Below are 17,679 nucleotides of genomic sequence, written 5' to 3'. Positions count from 1 at the left end.
GATACAGGTCCGCCATGTCCCATTAGGCTTCGAGACCAGCACCGGGTTGGCTACCCAATCGGGGTAAAAGGCATCCCAGATGAATCGGTTTGCTTTCAACCTGTTGACTTCCTCTTTTAGGGCCTTCTTCCTGTTGTCATCCAGTAGTCTTCGCTTTTGCTGCTTCAGAGGGAAGCTTTTGTCAATATTTAATGCGTGGCTCACTACATTCGGACTTATCCCTATCATGTCCGAATGCGACCATGCGAAAAGATCCTAGTTCTTTTTCAAAAAGCAAATCAATTGCTATTTCGCTTCTTTGGGAAGGTTTTTCCCTACCTTTACTGTTTTAGGGGGATCTGCTTCTCCGAGCTTGACCTCTTCGAGCTCTTGCAATAGCTTGAGGTCAGCTCTATCCTCTATTCTTGGATCGATTTCTTCGTCTATTTCGAAGACTGTCCCGTCCTTATTCTAAACAATGACAAGCGTTTGAGCATTTGTCTGCTTCTTTCCTCTAATGGAAATGCTATAGCATTCCCTCCCAGCTAGCTGGTCTCTCTTCAGTGTCTCAATGCCACTAGAAGTCAGGAACTTGATGGCCAAATGCCTCACAGACGAAACTGCCCCTAGCCCTACTAGGGCGGGTCTCCCGAGCAGCACGTTGTAGGCCGATGGCAGGTCCACTACTATGAATTCCATCATCTTGGTTGTTGAGACTGGGAAGTCTCCCAAAGTCACAGGGAGTTCGATGGACCCCATACAGGAAATCCCTTCTCCTAAAAAATTGTACAACGTCGTTGCACAGGTCTTTAGGTCACGAAGCGCGAGTCCCATCTTTTCTAAGGTGGCCTTATAGAGAATGTTCACTGAGCTCCCATTATCAATAAGAACTCGGTGAACCCTCTTGTTCGTGAGCTGAAGAGTGATGACCAGTGGGTCATTATGAGGAAATTGGACATGGGACACATCGTCCTCAGTAAAGGTTATAGGTTGAGATTCAACCTTTTGGTATTTTGGAGCTCTAGGTTTGGGTTCATAAGGGGACCCATAGCCAGTTTTTAGCTCATTCACGTATCGCTTTTGGACGTTCTTGCCCAATCCTGCGAGATGAGGCCCACCGGAGATGGTTACGACATCTTCTCCATCAATCGGAGGGGGTCTCTCGTCTTCCCTTGCTCGAGAATTGCTGTTTTGGGCAGGCGGTAGTGCAGTTGTCCTCTTGCTGGTAGAAGCCTGATTATTGTTCTGGTTCCTGACATACTGCCTTAAGTATCCTCTCGAGATTAGACCTTCGATCTCGTCCTTCAGTTGCCTACACTCATCAGTAGTGTGTCCAATATCTCTGTGAAATCTGCAGTATTTACTAGAGTCTCTCTTGTATTTTTGGTTTCTCATGGGGTCTGGACGTCTGAAAGGGACCTAGTTTTCATTAGCCAGGTAAATATTCTCCCGAGACTCGTTGAGCTCGGTGTACACCTTGTACACAGAGAAATACCTTTCCCCTTTCTTCTTCTTTCCCCCTTCTGCCTCGGGGTTACTTCCTTCATGCTTCTTTCTTTTGGAAGGGTTTTCTGCAGGGGTTTTTAGGCTGATGGGTCCGCCAAGGTCGAGGCAGATTTTATGTTTGTCGTTGTAATTATGGGCTGAGAGGTCATATTCAGTGTTGACCTCGCCTCTTCTAAATTTACAAATCTATGAGCTCGCCAATTAAACTCGGTTATGGACCTCACAGGCTTCCTCTGCATATCTTCCCAGAGGGGACTTCCTGGCAATACCCCAGCTCGGACAGCCATTAAATGACCGCTGTCGTCTACATCACGAGCTCGGGCGACTTCCAGATTGAATCTTGTAAGGTAGCTCTTCAACGTTTCATTTGGTTGTTGCTGGACATTGGTCAGGGCAGACGCCTCGGGCCTTATTCCGATCATGGCTCTAAATTGCTTCTTGAAATCTTTCGACAACTGATCCCAAGAAGTAATTGAATGCCTCTTATATTTTTCGAACCAGTTTTTTGCTGGTCCTATAAGAGAAGCTGGAAACAGCATGCATCTGAGCTCATAGCCCACATTACTTGCTCTCATAATAGTGTTAAACGTACTTAAGTGATTGTATGGGTCGGATTTCCCTTCAAATGGTGGGACATGAGGAATCCGAAACCCTTGAGGAAATAGAGTGCTGGAAATATGGGGAGCAAACGGCTCGAGTTCCTCATCAGATTCTTCGTCCCGATCCCGACCTCGCTCATTCTGTAGGAGCCTAAATCCTCTTTCCAGTTGATCGATTCTCTCCTGGATTGGATCCACAGGGGGTCTAATCTGAAATTGGTTATCATTGATCACAATTCCAGGTTCGCGCCTTCGCATGGGATCCTTGCGCCCATTTAGGCGATCTCTCAGGTCTGGGTTCAAGGGGTTACCACTACCCTAATTTTGGTTCAGGTGTTCCCGTAAGTCAGGGTGGTCCCCTCGGCTCCCCATATTTCTGCGTCCTCAGTCATACATACTGACCGATATGGTGTCCTCTGAGCCTTCGCTAGCAAGGCTTGATGCATGGTTATTTCGAGATGGGTTCCTTTCAGGTTGTCTCGTCTCTATAGTGTGAGACCGATACATTTGGCTTCTCATAGGCTGGGTGCCTCTCCATTCTCTAGCTGTTTCTCCATTCCCCTGTTTCTGTCCAGCCCGCCTTTCCCTATCACCCTTAGTCGGTTGTGTGTTTCTCCGAGGCGGTGAGGGATATTTTATTGGCGACGGAGGATGTCGTATGGGTGATGGTGGCTGCCATCCATTTCGGGGTCTGGAAGGTCCCGAGTTTGCTTGTGCTAGCTCGGAAACGTTCAGCGTGTTACCAGGATTCTGAGTCCGAGCCGCTGAGGGGGCTCGATTATTCCCAGTTTCGGCTGGCAACTCAACAGTCGAGTTAACAGGAGCTCCAGCCCGGGTGTTTCTTCGGGGCCTCGCGGGAGCAGGCTATTCTGCCGGTAGCGGAGGTTGCTCCGTTCTTTGTGTGGCAGCGTTTTGCGAGGTCGCCCACGAGGCCTGTGGGGAAGAACATGAACATCCCACGGAGGTGGGGCTTGGACCTCAGGCGGAGGTGGGGGCTAAGTCGCCCGCGCCTTCGCAGCCAATCTAGCCAGCTCCTCGTTACACTTCTTGGATTCCGCTAACTGCTTTCTCAACTGACGGTTTTCGAGTTCCACAATGGGGACATATCGCTCAGGATTATAGTACATGTCATCGTCGTCCCTGGGGGCCGGTGGTGCAGGAGGTCCTCGAGAGTCAAAGGATTCACTTCTCTCCTCTTGGTCCGGATTCATCATCGGCTGTTTCCCAGGGCGTTGCAGATAGCTGACTTCTTCTTCAGGAATATTACGATCATTTGCGGCCATAGCTGATCAACGAGGCTTCTTCGAATGACTAGACTCAGATTCATACTGCTTAATGCTCTCAATGAAAGCACCAAACTGTTGACGCCGTTTTTCGTCAACTTAAAACGTAAAGCAATTAAACAATATGAGCTATGGTGCGAATGAATAGTATGGTGGAACAACAATGTTTTTACGTGGTTCAGCATTTGAATCTGCCTAGTCTACGAGTCTATGTTATTAAGACTTGGAGTTTTCTGGAAATCCTTCAGAGATGAATTACCCAAAGTTTTCTCTCAAGATATCAAAAGATCCTTTTTTTCTTTACAAGTGTTCATGACCTCTCTATTTATAGAGAGGTTTCAGAGTTCATTCCCACATATTTCGGGAAGATACTTCTGCATATTAATTGAAGTAATTACATTAAATGTTGTAACTCCTATATACAAGGAAACGTCCCCTGAAGACCCGGAAACGGATAACAAACTTGTTAATATCCCTTTAATGTTGGGATGTTACAATAATAAATATCTTTAAACGTACAGAATGCATTACATCAGATGACTCATCAAATCTCTGAGGTCAGCAACTAGCATCGTGTCAATCAAGGTTTACGGACAGGTTACGAACTGGCCGTCTTATTCCAAGGCCTGCTCGGAGCAGATAAATTCTATCGAGGCTATCATATTTTCAGCCTGCACCCTTTAAGCTCGGACTACTCGATCTGAAGGCACTCGGTAACGGATGTATCCCGATGCTATGCCTTTTCGAGCCTGGAAAGAATCTCGAGGTTACATGTCTTCGAGATTGCCATCTTGCTCCGGAGGTTTTACAACTAGACCTTAAACATGTGTTTTATATATCTCGAGCTCATACTTAACGAGTCCATCTTTCAGGATCATAATTTCTGGTCTCGAAATCTGGGTGTAACAAAAGTCATTTAAATAAGGTAAATAAAGTTAAAAAGTAATAAAGTCATCTAAATAAGATAAATAAATGAAAAAATAAAAATAAATTAGCCATAGTAATTTTTCATCACATATATTTTTTTTTATAAAAAATCATAATAAAATATTTAAATTACTCTATCAATTATGTATTCAAAATTATAATAAAAAAATATTTATATGCTTAATTTTTTCTTTTATTAATTATTTATTTTGTCATTTAACATATATTGTTTATCCAAACATATATGTAATAGTGTAATAAGACATAAATATACATATTTTCTTATTTTGTCGTTTAGTTTATTTTTTAATGAAAAATTACTTATTTAATTACTCTAGACATTAATTAAATATTTATATATAACATTTTTTTGGCTTTGAAATTTTTAAATAATTAAAATTTGGTTGATCAAATAAAATTTTCAAATTTATTGTTTTAATTAATTTTTTTAATATTTTATTATATTGAAATTTATAGGTATTTTTTCTATAAGAAAATTTGAAAAAAAAAATATTTAATTTTAAAACTACAATGCACTATATATTTATCTTTATATATAAAAAATGTGTATCCAACAAACTCTTAGTTTCGCAGTTTTTTATTTTTGTAAGACTAAATACAATGTTTCGGTTTAATTTTTTTTAATTTGTTTGTGTTATTTTTTTTATAATATATGACATTGTTTATTTATTTAAAATTAATATGAAAATTAGAAAAATATAATAAAAATAAATTAATATATTTTCTAAATACAACTAAGTAATGCTTTGCTTTTACCTAATATATATATAAATACTAGGTAGAAATAACGTGCAAAGCATGTCCATGGTTCACTGTTTTTTTTAAATATATATACAATAGAATGAATTATATTTATATCAATAATCTCTACATACGAGACATCTAAACATAACTTTGACATAAATATATATATATATATATTTACATGACTACATGATATATATAATACAATAATATTTTAAAAGAAATTAATAATAGAAATAAAATATAAATAGAAAAAGTCATAGTGTAGACAGTAGTATACATACATAAATTATTTTTAATTTTTAATGTATCTCACAATATCTTTTGGTGCATTTGATGAAGAAAAATAACTTCAATCATTTAATAAAAAACAAATTATCACACAAATTTATAAGATAAAATAATGATATGTATGTATTTGTTATTTTTAAATAAATATGATTTAATTATTTAAATTATCATAAAATATCTTAAAAATATTATATTTTAATTAATTAATTTATTTATTTTGTTTAAGTTTATGTTTGTTTTAGTTTTTGAATTTGACAATGACAACAAAAGATAAAATATTATATATTTAATATAATATTAAGTTTAAGTTTAATAAAATTTTGTTTATAAAATATATGATTTTATTATTTTTAAATAATTATTAACGTAAAATATCTCAAAAATATCGTATTTTAATTTATTTCATTATTTATTTATTTAAATTTAAGTCATGTTTATAATTTATTATTAAATATAAAAATATTCTATTAAATATAAAACTATTTCATTAAAATTGAGGAAAAAAATAAAATATCATTAAAAATAAAAAATTTCTCTTATGTACACACTTCTATATATAGAAGATATATATTTCAGTATTTTGCCATCATATCGTTGTCGGTCATAAAATATTTACTAATACAATGCGTGGTATTCCACTAAAAAATATATAATCAAAGTCTTGATTAATAATCCATTTTCTTTCTTCAAAAAATATCGATTAATAGCTTTAATTTCTAATAAAAAATAATAATTATGAAAATTTACAAATTTTAGTTGCCATTTTGCGAGGATAATATGAAAAGCTTTTAAATACAATATAGAAGAAAAAAAAAATTCTAACTAGTACTCCCACTACACATCAGAGCATAATTGATAAGCTAAACTAGTTAATTTTTAAAAAGGAAAAAATATAGAGAAAAATGGTAAAAATGAGCACATACAGAAACAACTATTTATTGAGTTAAAATTATTATTTTTGTCTTTTTATATTAATTATATTATAAAAAAATAATATTTAAATGATATAGAGAAAATATAAAGAAGAAATAGAAAAAGTAATATATGGTGTAATGTAAATATTTGATATAAAATAGAAAAAAACATGTATTTTGTAATATATTTAAAAAAATAGAATAGAACATTCATTAGAGCACTCTTAATAGATGCTCTACTCCATTTTTTAAAATATCTCATCAAAACACATATTTTTCTATTTTACCTCCAAGTTTTACATTATACCATACATCAGTTTCTTTATATATTTCTCTACATCATTTAAATATTATATCTTTAAACATATTTTATTAATTAAAGTAAAATAAAATAATTGAAAAAGAAAAAAGAAATAATAAATATATATTATAAAGAAAAATAATAATATTAAAATATTATATAAAAGATATGTAAATATAGATATGTATTAATTGGAGTTTGTGCATAACTATTATAAATATATGTATAAATGAGGTGATGGAAGTTGTTTTTGTGAGTTTTAGCTAAATATTATAGAGAAAATGTATTACAAAATACATCACCAAAACATATTTTTTTTATAATTTACCTCAAATTTTTACATTATATCATACACCAGTTTCTCTATTTTTTCTCTACATCATTTAAATATTATATTTAAAAATATATATTTTATTCATTTTAAGAAATAAAATAACTAAATATAATAGTATCACACTCATATATATATATACACAAAAGTTTATAAAAAAATAATAAAATATTTATAGCTTGATGAATAGTATTTCACTAGATATAGAAAAATATTATTTATTTAGGTAAAAAAAAATATAAGTTTACATCACTATTTGGAATACTATTTAACTATTTTTTTCTCTATATTATAAAGAATTAGACATTTTAACTCCTTTATTGGGAGTGCTCTTTGAAGTGCTTTACTCTCTAAAATAGAGAGTCATGGAGGAGCTAGCTAAATATTGAGAGTTCTAAAAAAAATTGTTTTTTTTTTAATAAAATTACCTTTTTGTATGAATGATTTAATAAAAAGTAGAAATTCAAATTTATTATAAAACTATTAAAATAATCTACATTAGTTAAAATAGGAAGTATGGTTGGAATGAGTTTGACAAAAGTAACTATCTAAAATTGGGTATGTAAATGGAGCGGGTCTGCCCCGCCCCGCTTCCGTCCCGCCGAGTCCCGCAAACACTTTGCCCCGCCCCGATTACTTTCTTGGAGCAGGACGGGTCTGCCCCGCCCCATTTGTCTTATTTAACTTTTTTTTTTTTTTAAAAGAAACATTAAATTATAATTTTAGAATTTTCCCTAAGCCTAAATATTTTTTTTATTGTAATATTTATTTTTTATATTTCATATCAACTACACCCTCATATATTAAATATTTTTTATTTTAAAATTTACAAAAATAAATACAAAAATAAAACTGAATTATATAAAACATATTTTTCAATATTTACAATTCTTTCTAGTCTATTTAGAATTAAGTATATTTTAAACCACATATAAAATGTTAATTTTACATACTATGCATGTATATAAGTAGCATGAGATAATTGAATTAAAGTATAGAAAAAAAAAAGTTTTCGGGGTGGGGCGGCCTCACCCCGCTTGAATTAATAGTGGGGCGGACCCGCCTTTAATTCTGCCTCGTTTTTACTGGGGCAAAGATGCCCCGTCTCACCACCCAATTTTGCCATGCCTATCTAAAATAGATTTTTACCTATTTTAGTTAAATTTTAGCTAAAAAAATAAATAGTAACCTTGGAGTTGATGTAGTGTAAATAGTCTAGAATAGTATGAGGTGTGTTTATTTTTTAATAGTCTAATTTATTAGTTATTTCTTTTATGTATTTTATGTTATTATTTTTATTATGATGTCATCTATGTAATGAGTTCTATAAATACCCCGTTTGTTTTATTGTGAGTGAATTTTTGGAATTGATATTGAAATAGAATTTTGAGAGTCTCATATTTTAGTAGTTTTTCTTTGTTTGCCATGATTTTGACACGAGCATTGTTCAACTATCCAATTTGCTACATCACTTTAATTTTGTTTTCATTAAATTTAGCAAGGTCTATTGTTTTTCATTCAAGTCCATAAAATGTATTACATTGCATTTGCATATTTATAAACAATTGGCACTGTGTTGCTGAATATTATTATTCTTTTCATTTGTTTTGTTTTGCTTTACAAGTAGTTGTGAAGATTGTGGCTTCTTTCCTCAACCAATCAAAAGATTAGCAAAATGAAAGCTCACAGTAATCTGGTGTTTCCAGTTGCATCTACGTTTTCTCTAGTTGCATCTGCGAGGACACCAGTAAGTTGTAACAGACTAACTAATTGTTGTTAGTTAGAGTTAGTTTTTGTTTGTCTCTTTAGTCCTTGTATCTCGACCCTATATATAGTTTTAGGCCTGATCAACCTAAGTGTATTCAATTTCTGAGAGTTTTGGCTGAGAGCAAGAACTGAGTTGTAATACTCTAGTGAGAGAGTGTTTCAAGAGAAGTTGGATGAATGTTGTTGTAATCTTGAGAGCTTGGAGGGTGTAATCTAGTTTCAGATATAGTGGATTTGACTTAGGCATTGCTGCCTAGCCTTGGATGTAGGATCAACCAAACTGGTTGTATCTGAACCAAGTATTCTTGGTGTTCTTTCTTTTGTGTTTTACTTTTGATTACTTTTGGGTTTGTTTAATTGTCTATTACTTGTTCTTCTTTGTTGCTATTCTTGTGCACTGTATTGGCTGTGTTGTGTAGGTCCTAATCAAACCCCCAACAACTGGTATCAGAGCCAGGTTAGAGTGGCTGCATTCTTCACCATCTTCGACTGTGATTTTCTCCAAGAAAGATCAAGAACTTCGAAGTACTTCCGCAATTGAGAACTTGTTCGCTGGCCAGGAGCAATTCTCTTCAATATGTCGACTTCCAAGTTTGAGGTGGAGAAATTTGATGGCAAGAATGATTTCAGTCTATGGCGTGCAAAGATGATGGCTCATATGGGTAATCTTGGATGTGAAGAAGCCCTAAAAGAAGAAAGTAAGATGGCTAAGTTGGAAAACAAAGCAGAGGTGCTGAAAAAGGCAAAGAACACAATCATTCTGAGTTTGAATGATCAAGTTTTGAGGAAAGTAATCAAAGAAGAAACAGCTCATGATATGTGGAAGAAGTTAGAACAGTTGTACATGACCAAGGCATTACCAAATCGAATCTATCTCAAACAAAGATTCTATGGATTCAAGATGGAGGAATCCAAGTCTATTGATGATAATATAGACGACTTCACCAAGCTAGTTTCAGATTTGGAGTCAATTGAAGTAAAGATTGAAGAAGAGGATCAAGCAATCTTTCTATTGAACTCACTCCCAAAGGCCTATGATAATCTGAGGGACACTTTGAAGTATGGTAAAGATACATTATCACTGCAAGAAGTGATTGGTGCTGCATACTCAAAGGAATTAGATCTGAAAGCTAATGTTAAGGTGTCAAGATCTCAAGCCGAAGGTCTAAATGTGAGAGGAAGATCTGAAAGAAAAGATGGCAACAACCATAGAAATGGAAAAAGCAGAGGGAGATCAAGATCCAAGTCAAAACCAAGGAAAACTTGCTGGATTTGTAACCAAGAAGGTCACTTCAGACGAAACTTCCCACAGAGAAGAAATGAAGGACAAAAGCAAGACAACAAAGATGAAGCTCATGTCACAGATGGATCTATGGAAGCTGATGTTCTGATTGTGTCAACCAGTGATCCTAAGGATGAATGGGTTATGGATTCTGGGTGTACATTTCACATGTCACCAAGAAAAGATTGGTTCTTTGATCTAAAAGAAGAAAGTACAGGGCAAGTGTTGATGGGAAATAACAGCACATGCAGAATTCAAGGAATTGGTTCTATCAAGATCAAATTGAGAGATGGCACCATAAAGGTACTTTCTAATGTTAGATTTATACCTGAACTAAAAAGAAATTTGTTGTCTCTTGGTGTTTTAGATTCCAAAGGCTATAGCTACAAAGCTGAAGGTGGAGTCTTGAGAGTATCCAAAGGTGCAATGGTGTTTATGAGAGGTGAGCTAAGACAAGGACTTTACATACTACAAGGAGAGACCATAACTGGGTCTGCTGGAGTTTCAACTGGGTCTGCTGGAGATTCAACTACAGAACCTAATACCACAGAATTATGGCACAAACGACTTGGGCACATGAGTCACAAGGGAATGGTAGAACTTGGTAAGCAAGGTTTCTTGAACTCTAAATATATTTCAGACTTACAGTTTTGTGAGACTTGTGTTGTAGGAAAAGCTCACAGGTTGAAATTTGCAAGTTCAACTCATAAAACCAAAAGAATATTGGAATACATTCATTCTGACTTATGGGGTTCATCCCAAGTTCCATTATCTCTCGGTAAAGCTCAATATTTCCTTTCTATTATTGATGACTATTCTAGGAAAGTGTGGATCTATTTTCTTAGAACTAAGGATGAGGCTTTTGGAAGGTTTAGAGAATGGAAAATTATGGTAGAAAATCAAACCATGAAGAAAGTTAAGAAACTTAGAACTGACAATGGTTTGGAATTCTGTAATGCTGAGTTTGATTCTTATTCCACTGAAAATGGCATTGTTAGGCACCATACGGTTAGGAACACCCCTCAGCAAAATGGTCTTGCTGAGAGAATGAACAGAACAATCATGAATAAGGTTAGATGCATGCTAGCTGATTCAGGTTTGCCAAAAACATTTTGGGCAGAGGCAGCTGCTACTGCTTGCTACCTCATTAATAGGTCACCTTCATCTGCATTAGATTGTAAGGTTCCTGAACATGTTTGGTCCGGTCATAAACCAAGTTACAGTCACCTGAAACCTTTTGGTTGTATAGGTTATGTTCATATTAGTCAGGGGAAGTTGAATCCTAGGTCTATGAAGGGTTTGTTTCTTGGTTATCCAAGTGGTGTCAAGGGTTATAAACTTTGGTTAATAGATGAGAAAAAATGCATTATCAGTCGTGATATTATATTCAATGAGCACTGCTTTTATAAAACTAACATGAAATTTAGTGATCAAGCCAGCTCTAAACAAGCTGAGCAGAAAGATACTATGCAGATTGAATTGAGAGGAACATCACAGAATGAGAATCAAGGTGGAGTTCAGGAGAGTGAACTTCGAGATGCATCTGGAAGTGATGCAGATGGCACTGAAGCTGATGGCAGAGATACTCAAGCTTCAGATTATCTCTTGGCTAGAGATAGAGCAAGGAGACAGATCAGACCTCCTGAGAGATTTGCACATGCTGATATTACTGCTTTTGCCCTTAGTGTAGCTGATTTACTAGAGCTACATGAGCCTATTTGCTACAAGGAAGCCAAGAATAATGCTTAATGGAGTAAATGGAATAAGGCTATGAAAGAAGAGATGGAGTCTTTATCCAAGAATGAGACATGGATTCTGGTGGATAAACCTAAGAACAAAAGAGTAATAGGGTGCAAATGGGTTTACAAGAGAAAACCAGGGATTGAAGGAGTTGAGCTACCTCGATTCAAGGCCAAGGTTGGTGGCAAAAGGCTTTTCTCAAGTTGAAGGGATAGACTATCATGAAGTGTTTTCTCCTGTTGTCCAACACACTTCTATAAGAATTATATTGGCTATCACTGCAATTCAGAACTTAGAATTGGATCAACTTGATGTGAAGACAACATTTCTTCATGGTAATCTTGATGAAGAAATACACATGCAACAACCTGAAGGATTCATACAGCCAGGGATGGAAGAGAAGGTGTGCTTGCTGAAGAAATCTCTATACGGTTTGAAACAGTCACCAAGACAATGGTACTTCAGATTTGATGATTTTATGTTGAGACAGAAATTCCAAAGATCAAAGTTTGGTAGTTGTGTTTACTTCAAAGTTCTTGAAGATGGAAGCTACATCTACTTGTTAATCTATGTGGATGACATGCTTATAGCATGTAAACACAGATCAGAAATGGAAAGGCTCAAGGAGATGCTAAGTCAAGAATTTGATATGAAGTATTTGGGGGCTGCTGTCAAGATTTTGGGAATAGAGATATCTAGAGACAGAAATGAGGGCATGTTGAGATTGTCTCAAGAAGGTAGTGGGAATGTTTGATCAAAAGGAAGCCAGATCTGTCAACACTCCCATTGGAGCCCACTTCAAGCTAAAGTCTCTTACAGAAGAAGAAGCGTCTTTTGAAGAAGAAAAGATGAAGGGAGTTCCTTATGCTAATGCTGTTGGTAGCATTATGTATGCTATGGTATCAACAAGACCTGATTTAGCATATGGAATTGGTTTGGTTAGTAGGTTTATGAGCAAACCAAGCTTGGAACATTGGTAAGCTGTGAAATGGTTACTAAGGTATATGAAGGGCACTGCAAACCTACAGATTTTGTACACAAAGTCAGACCAGAAACAATGTGAAGTTATGGGGTATTGTGACTCAGATTTTGCTGGAGATTATGATAAAAGAAGATCTTTATCTGGGTATGTTTTCACTATTGGAGGGAATGTTGTGAGCTGGAAGTCTAATTTACAACATGTTGTGGCTCTCTCCTCGACTGAAGCAGAATACATAGCTCTCACAGAAGCAGTAAAAGAAGCTCTTTGGTTAAAAGGGATGATGAGTGAGCTGTGATTTAGACAAGATCATGTGATTGTACATTGTGATTCACAAAGTGCAATACATTTGTCTAAGAATACTGTGTTTCATGAAAGAACGAAACACATAGATGTTAAGCTCTATTTTCTCAGGGATATTGTCTCAAAACAACTTGCCAAGATTGTGAAGATATCCACTGAGATTAACCCAGCTGATATGATGACTAAGGTCATACCCGTGAGCAAGTTCACTTCGGCCTTGAACTTGCTTGGCATCAAGATGGGAATCCCTTAGAGCTAAAGCTAAGGCAGCATTGCCTAATCCACTGAACCCTGTTTCGGAATAAGAAGTCAAGGTGGAGAATTGTGAAGATTGTGGCTTCTTTCCTCAACCAATCAAAAGATTAGCAAAATGAAAGCTCACAGTAATCTGGTGTTTCCAGTTGCATCTACGTTTTCTCTAGTTGCATCTGCGAGGACACCAGTAAGTTGTAACAGACTAACTAATTGTTGTTAGTTAGAGTTAGTTTCTGTTTGTCTCTTTAGTCCTTGTATCTCGACTCTATATATAGTTTTAGGCCTGATCAACCTAAGTGTATTCAATTTCTGAGAGTTTTGGCTGAGAGCAAGAACTGAGTTGTAATACTCTAGTGAGAGAGTGTTTCAAGAGAAGTTGGATGAATGTTGTTGTAATCTTGAGAGCTTGGAGGGTGTAATCTAGTTTCAGATATAGTGGATTTGACTTAGGCATTGCTGCCTAGCCTTGGATGTAGGATCAACCAAACTGGTTGTATCTGAACCAAGTATTCTTGGTATTCTTTCTTTTGTGTTTTACTTTTGATTACTTTTGGGTTTGTTTAATTGTCTATTACTTGTTCTTCTTTGTTGCTATTCTTGTGCACTGTATTGGCTGTGTTGTGTAGGTCCTAATCAAACCCCCAACAGTAGTAATTTAATAATTTTCAAAACGTTGTGGGGCGCGTAGTACTACTAATGTGCATTTGCTCCTTAGGGATTGATGGCCACAATAAAAAAAATTAATATATGTATAATTCCTAGGATTGAAGTGATTATAGTTTTACAAGAATATGATATATAATATACATATTAACAATAAAAACGAGGTTTGGTCTTGTGACTGGTTTGTAACTTTTTGTTGTTGTGAAAACATGTTTATTTGTGTATTGGGGTGAATAAAAAAGAAAGAAAATGGGACATAAAAAGGTGGAGCACTAGTTGGATACACATGAGAGGTACGCTCCTTTTTGTGGTTTGTTTCACTTTTATTATTTAATGTGAGAGGTAGGTATACAGTATACTATACATGTTTTATTTTATAAATTTGGGGAATTGAGCTAAAAGAATCTTATTCAAAACTACGTATGAAATATGAATGAGTCCTCGGTTGTTACAACCTTACAATATATATATTTTTTTGACTGAGATGTATTGTTGTACTTTTTTTTTTACCCTTATCTCTTCGATGCACCAATTATTCCTTTTCATCAAGAGTATAGTTTACTCAATGCGACAACCAAATATTGCTAATTTATTATTACAATTATTTAATTTCTCATCATACAGTTGCGGTTAAAAGATTAAAAAAAAAATTACATTTTATATGAGATTTTTATTAAAGTGTGCAAAAATGTGATTTTTTTTCAAAAAAATAAAGTTAATTTATGACATTTTTTTAAGAATTTTCACTTGTATGAGTTTATTTTTCTCATATTTTTGTATAAAAATTGGATTATGCCATAATCTTACTCTTAATCAAGCTTTATTAATTTTGTAGGATATGTTTGTAATTTTATTATTATTTTTTTAGCTTGTTTTTTATATTACTAATTTTATGTTAAATTTTTCTTCGGTTATTTTGCAATTTTTTTGTAATATGAATTGTATTTAAAATTATTTTTATTTATTATAAACATATTTTTTAGATTGTACGTTTCTTTTTTCAAATCGTGGGTAATGTAACTAGTTACTTGATTGATCTTTGATAGTTATGTAAAAAAAATATGAGCTAGTTAAATAACATGTACCAGAATGGGTAACCAATTATCTTAAGAGGAGTAACTTTCTGCTATAAGAGGAGCAACCAATTACCATAAGAGGGGTGACGTGTTACTATATTAAATATGAAAAGAAACATCAAATTTGAAGGAAAAAGAGAAAGAACACTTCATTAAAAAAGGAAGAAGGAGTAACTATGAGTTTAGTAACATGGGTAACCAATTAAGATAAAGAACCCAGAAATATACATAAACATCATAACGTGAAGGTAACCAGTTACCCCCATAAATATACACGCAAAGAATGTGAAGGTAACCAGTTACCCTCAGAAATATACACACAAAGAATGGGAAAGTAACCAGTTACCACAGATCTGAAGAAAGAAAAAAAATTCAGATCCACTCCCTTTTTCTTCTCTCCCATCTTCTTCATATAATTTTTTTTTCTAGATTCGAATGTTCCCATCAGGGCAACTAGTTACCCATTCACGTTTTCATATTTTTATTAGTTTTCTTTCCAAATTTTGGTGTTCCTATAAGGGTTACAGTAAAAAGAAAATGTTGAAAAAATTGATTTGAATTTTTTTTTACATATAATGGAAAAAAACCATAAAAAAATTACAATAATAAAAGATAATGAATAAAAAAAATAGTAAAATAATTATGTAATGTTAAAATATGTGTGAAAAAAAGAAAAAAAATGGAATGAGAAAATAATAAGTACAAAAAATGAAGAAAACTTAGGAAAGAAAACTAAAAAAATATGAAGAAAAAAAAGAAAACAAAAGAAATGAAGAAGGAAAAAAAACAGATGAATGGATAAAAATGAAAAGAAGAAGAACAAAAATAATGAAAACTGGACAGAAAAAAATATGAATGAAAAAATTAGTAGAAAAAAATGAAAAAAATGGAAGAAGAAAAAAGAAAGAAAAAAAGCTCATGTGTAAAAAAATAAAAAAATTGAAGGAGAAAATAATAAATATAAAAATAAAAAAATAGAAGGAAAAAAATAAAAAAAATTAAAAAGTAAAGAAAACTGAAAAGATATGAACAAAAAAACAAAACAATACAATACAAATGAAAGAAAAAAAAATAGATAAATGAATAAAAATGAGAAGAAAAATGAAAAAATAAAAAGAAAAATAAGTATGAAAAAAAAAGAAAAAAAAATTGAAAAAATAATTTAAAAATTAAGGAGAAAATAGAAAAAAAATAAAATAAAATAACTTTTAAAATAAAAAAATATGGTATTTTCATATTTTAGTTAACTATTAATTGTGTTTCTCATACTTTAATTTTTGTTTTAATAAATTTTTTCATATAAATTAAGAAAAATATAAATATCATATTTTTTCTAAAAGTCATATTTTTAAAAAATTCCCCATCAAAAATAATAATTAGATGACTACAAATTCGATGAAGCCTGGGAGGGACGAGGGAGAGAGTACTTTTGGGCTTTGTACTAAAGGCTAAAGCACCCTTTTGTTTTGGGCTTAATTTATAACTAGTGGTTGCCCAAAGGCACATTATAATATGTTTGTCCTAAATTCTGTTAAATTTATGACATATTTTTTTACAAACTATGAACAAAAGTTGGTATATTTAAAAAAAAATATATATATGAATGATCTAAATTGATAATCATTTCTAACTATGTAGAAACTTATAAGAGCCCTTTGTAACGAAAATGTTGGTAACTAATCCCCAACAAAAAAAGAATTTGGTAATTAATCTAGTATCTTATCGAAATTATTTGTATATTTAATTGACCACATTACTGAGAACTAATGTGATAACTTGTTGGAATAAAGATTACTCATATGCCGTGAATTAAAATGGTAGGGTATTGATGAAAATCTAATCAACGCGTGTTAGTAAGTAGAAAATAACCAAATAAAGAGCTCGATATAAAGGGAGACATTCATAGATAAATAGAAGTGAAAATTAGGTGTAGTGACTTTTTTTTTTATTTCATAAATATGGGAATTCAAAGATTCCCAAAAGCTATGGTTTTTTCTATTTTAAGCGAATTATATGAGAATATTATCATATTGTTAGTAAGTTAAATATCTATTTTTGTAGAATTTTTTTAAAATTAAAAATATTTTATAATATTTTTTATATGAATTTAAATTAAAATTTAAATAATTATTTTTTAAATTAATTAAATATTATTCTCATTGGATATTATTAAATAATAATAATATTATTGTTATTATATGTGAAATTTTTGTACAATTTGAATTGAATCTTATAATTATGATACAAAACTTATAATCTCTGTCAATAATTATTCAATTTTTTCTGAAAGAAATACAAGTAAATAGAATGGACAAAATCTAAGTTTACTATCCCATCAAAATATGATGCTACATAGAAATTTAATATATGTATAAGTATTGTAATATCTTTTAGTAGCAATAGTATATAATAATTTATGATACCTGCCAACTTCTAATACTAACAAGTATGAATAATGTCACTCATCAATAACATATTCACACATTTAGGAAGTTATCATACAAGGTAAACAATAATCATGTCCAGAAATTCAATTCATCAAATCTAAATGAAGTAAACGTCCTCTATACATAAATGAACATAATAGTGGAAGCAAAATACCCTTAAAATTTGGCTTTATAAATTTAAGCTACTCAAGTTCCATTTGTTCCTAAGTTCAAATAATCAACAAATCAAAATCTAGGATAGTCATTGCCTTGACAATAATATGATAAGCCA

Source organism: Humulus lupulus, chromosome 7 (genome assembly GCF_963169125.1).
Source record: "Humulus lupulus chromosome 7, drHumLupu1.1, whole genome shotgun sequence".
NCBI classification, from domain to species: Eukaryota; Viridiplantae; Streptophyta; class Magnoliopsida; order Rosales; family Cannabaceae; genus Humulus; species Humulus lupulus.
This window is presented reverse-complemented; position numbering follows the sequence as displayed.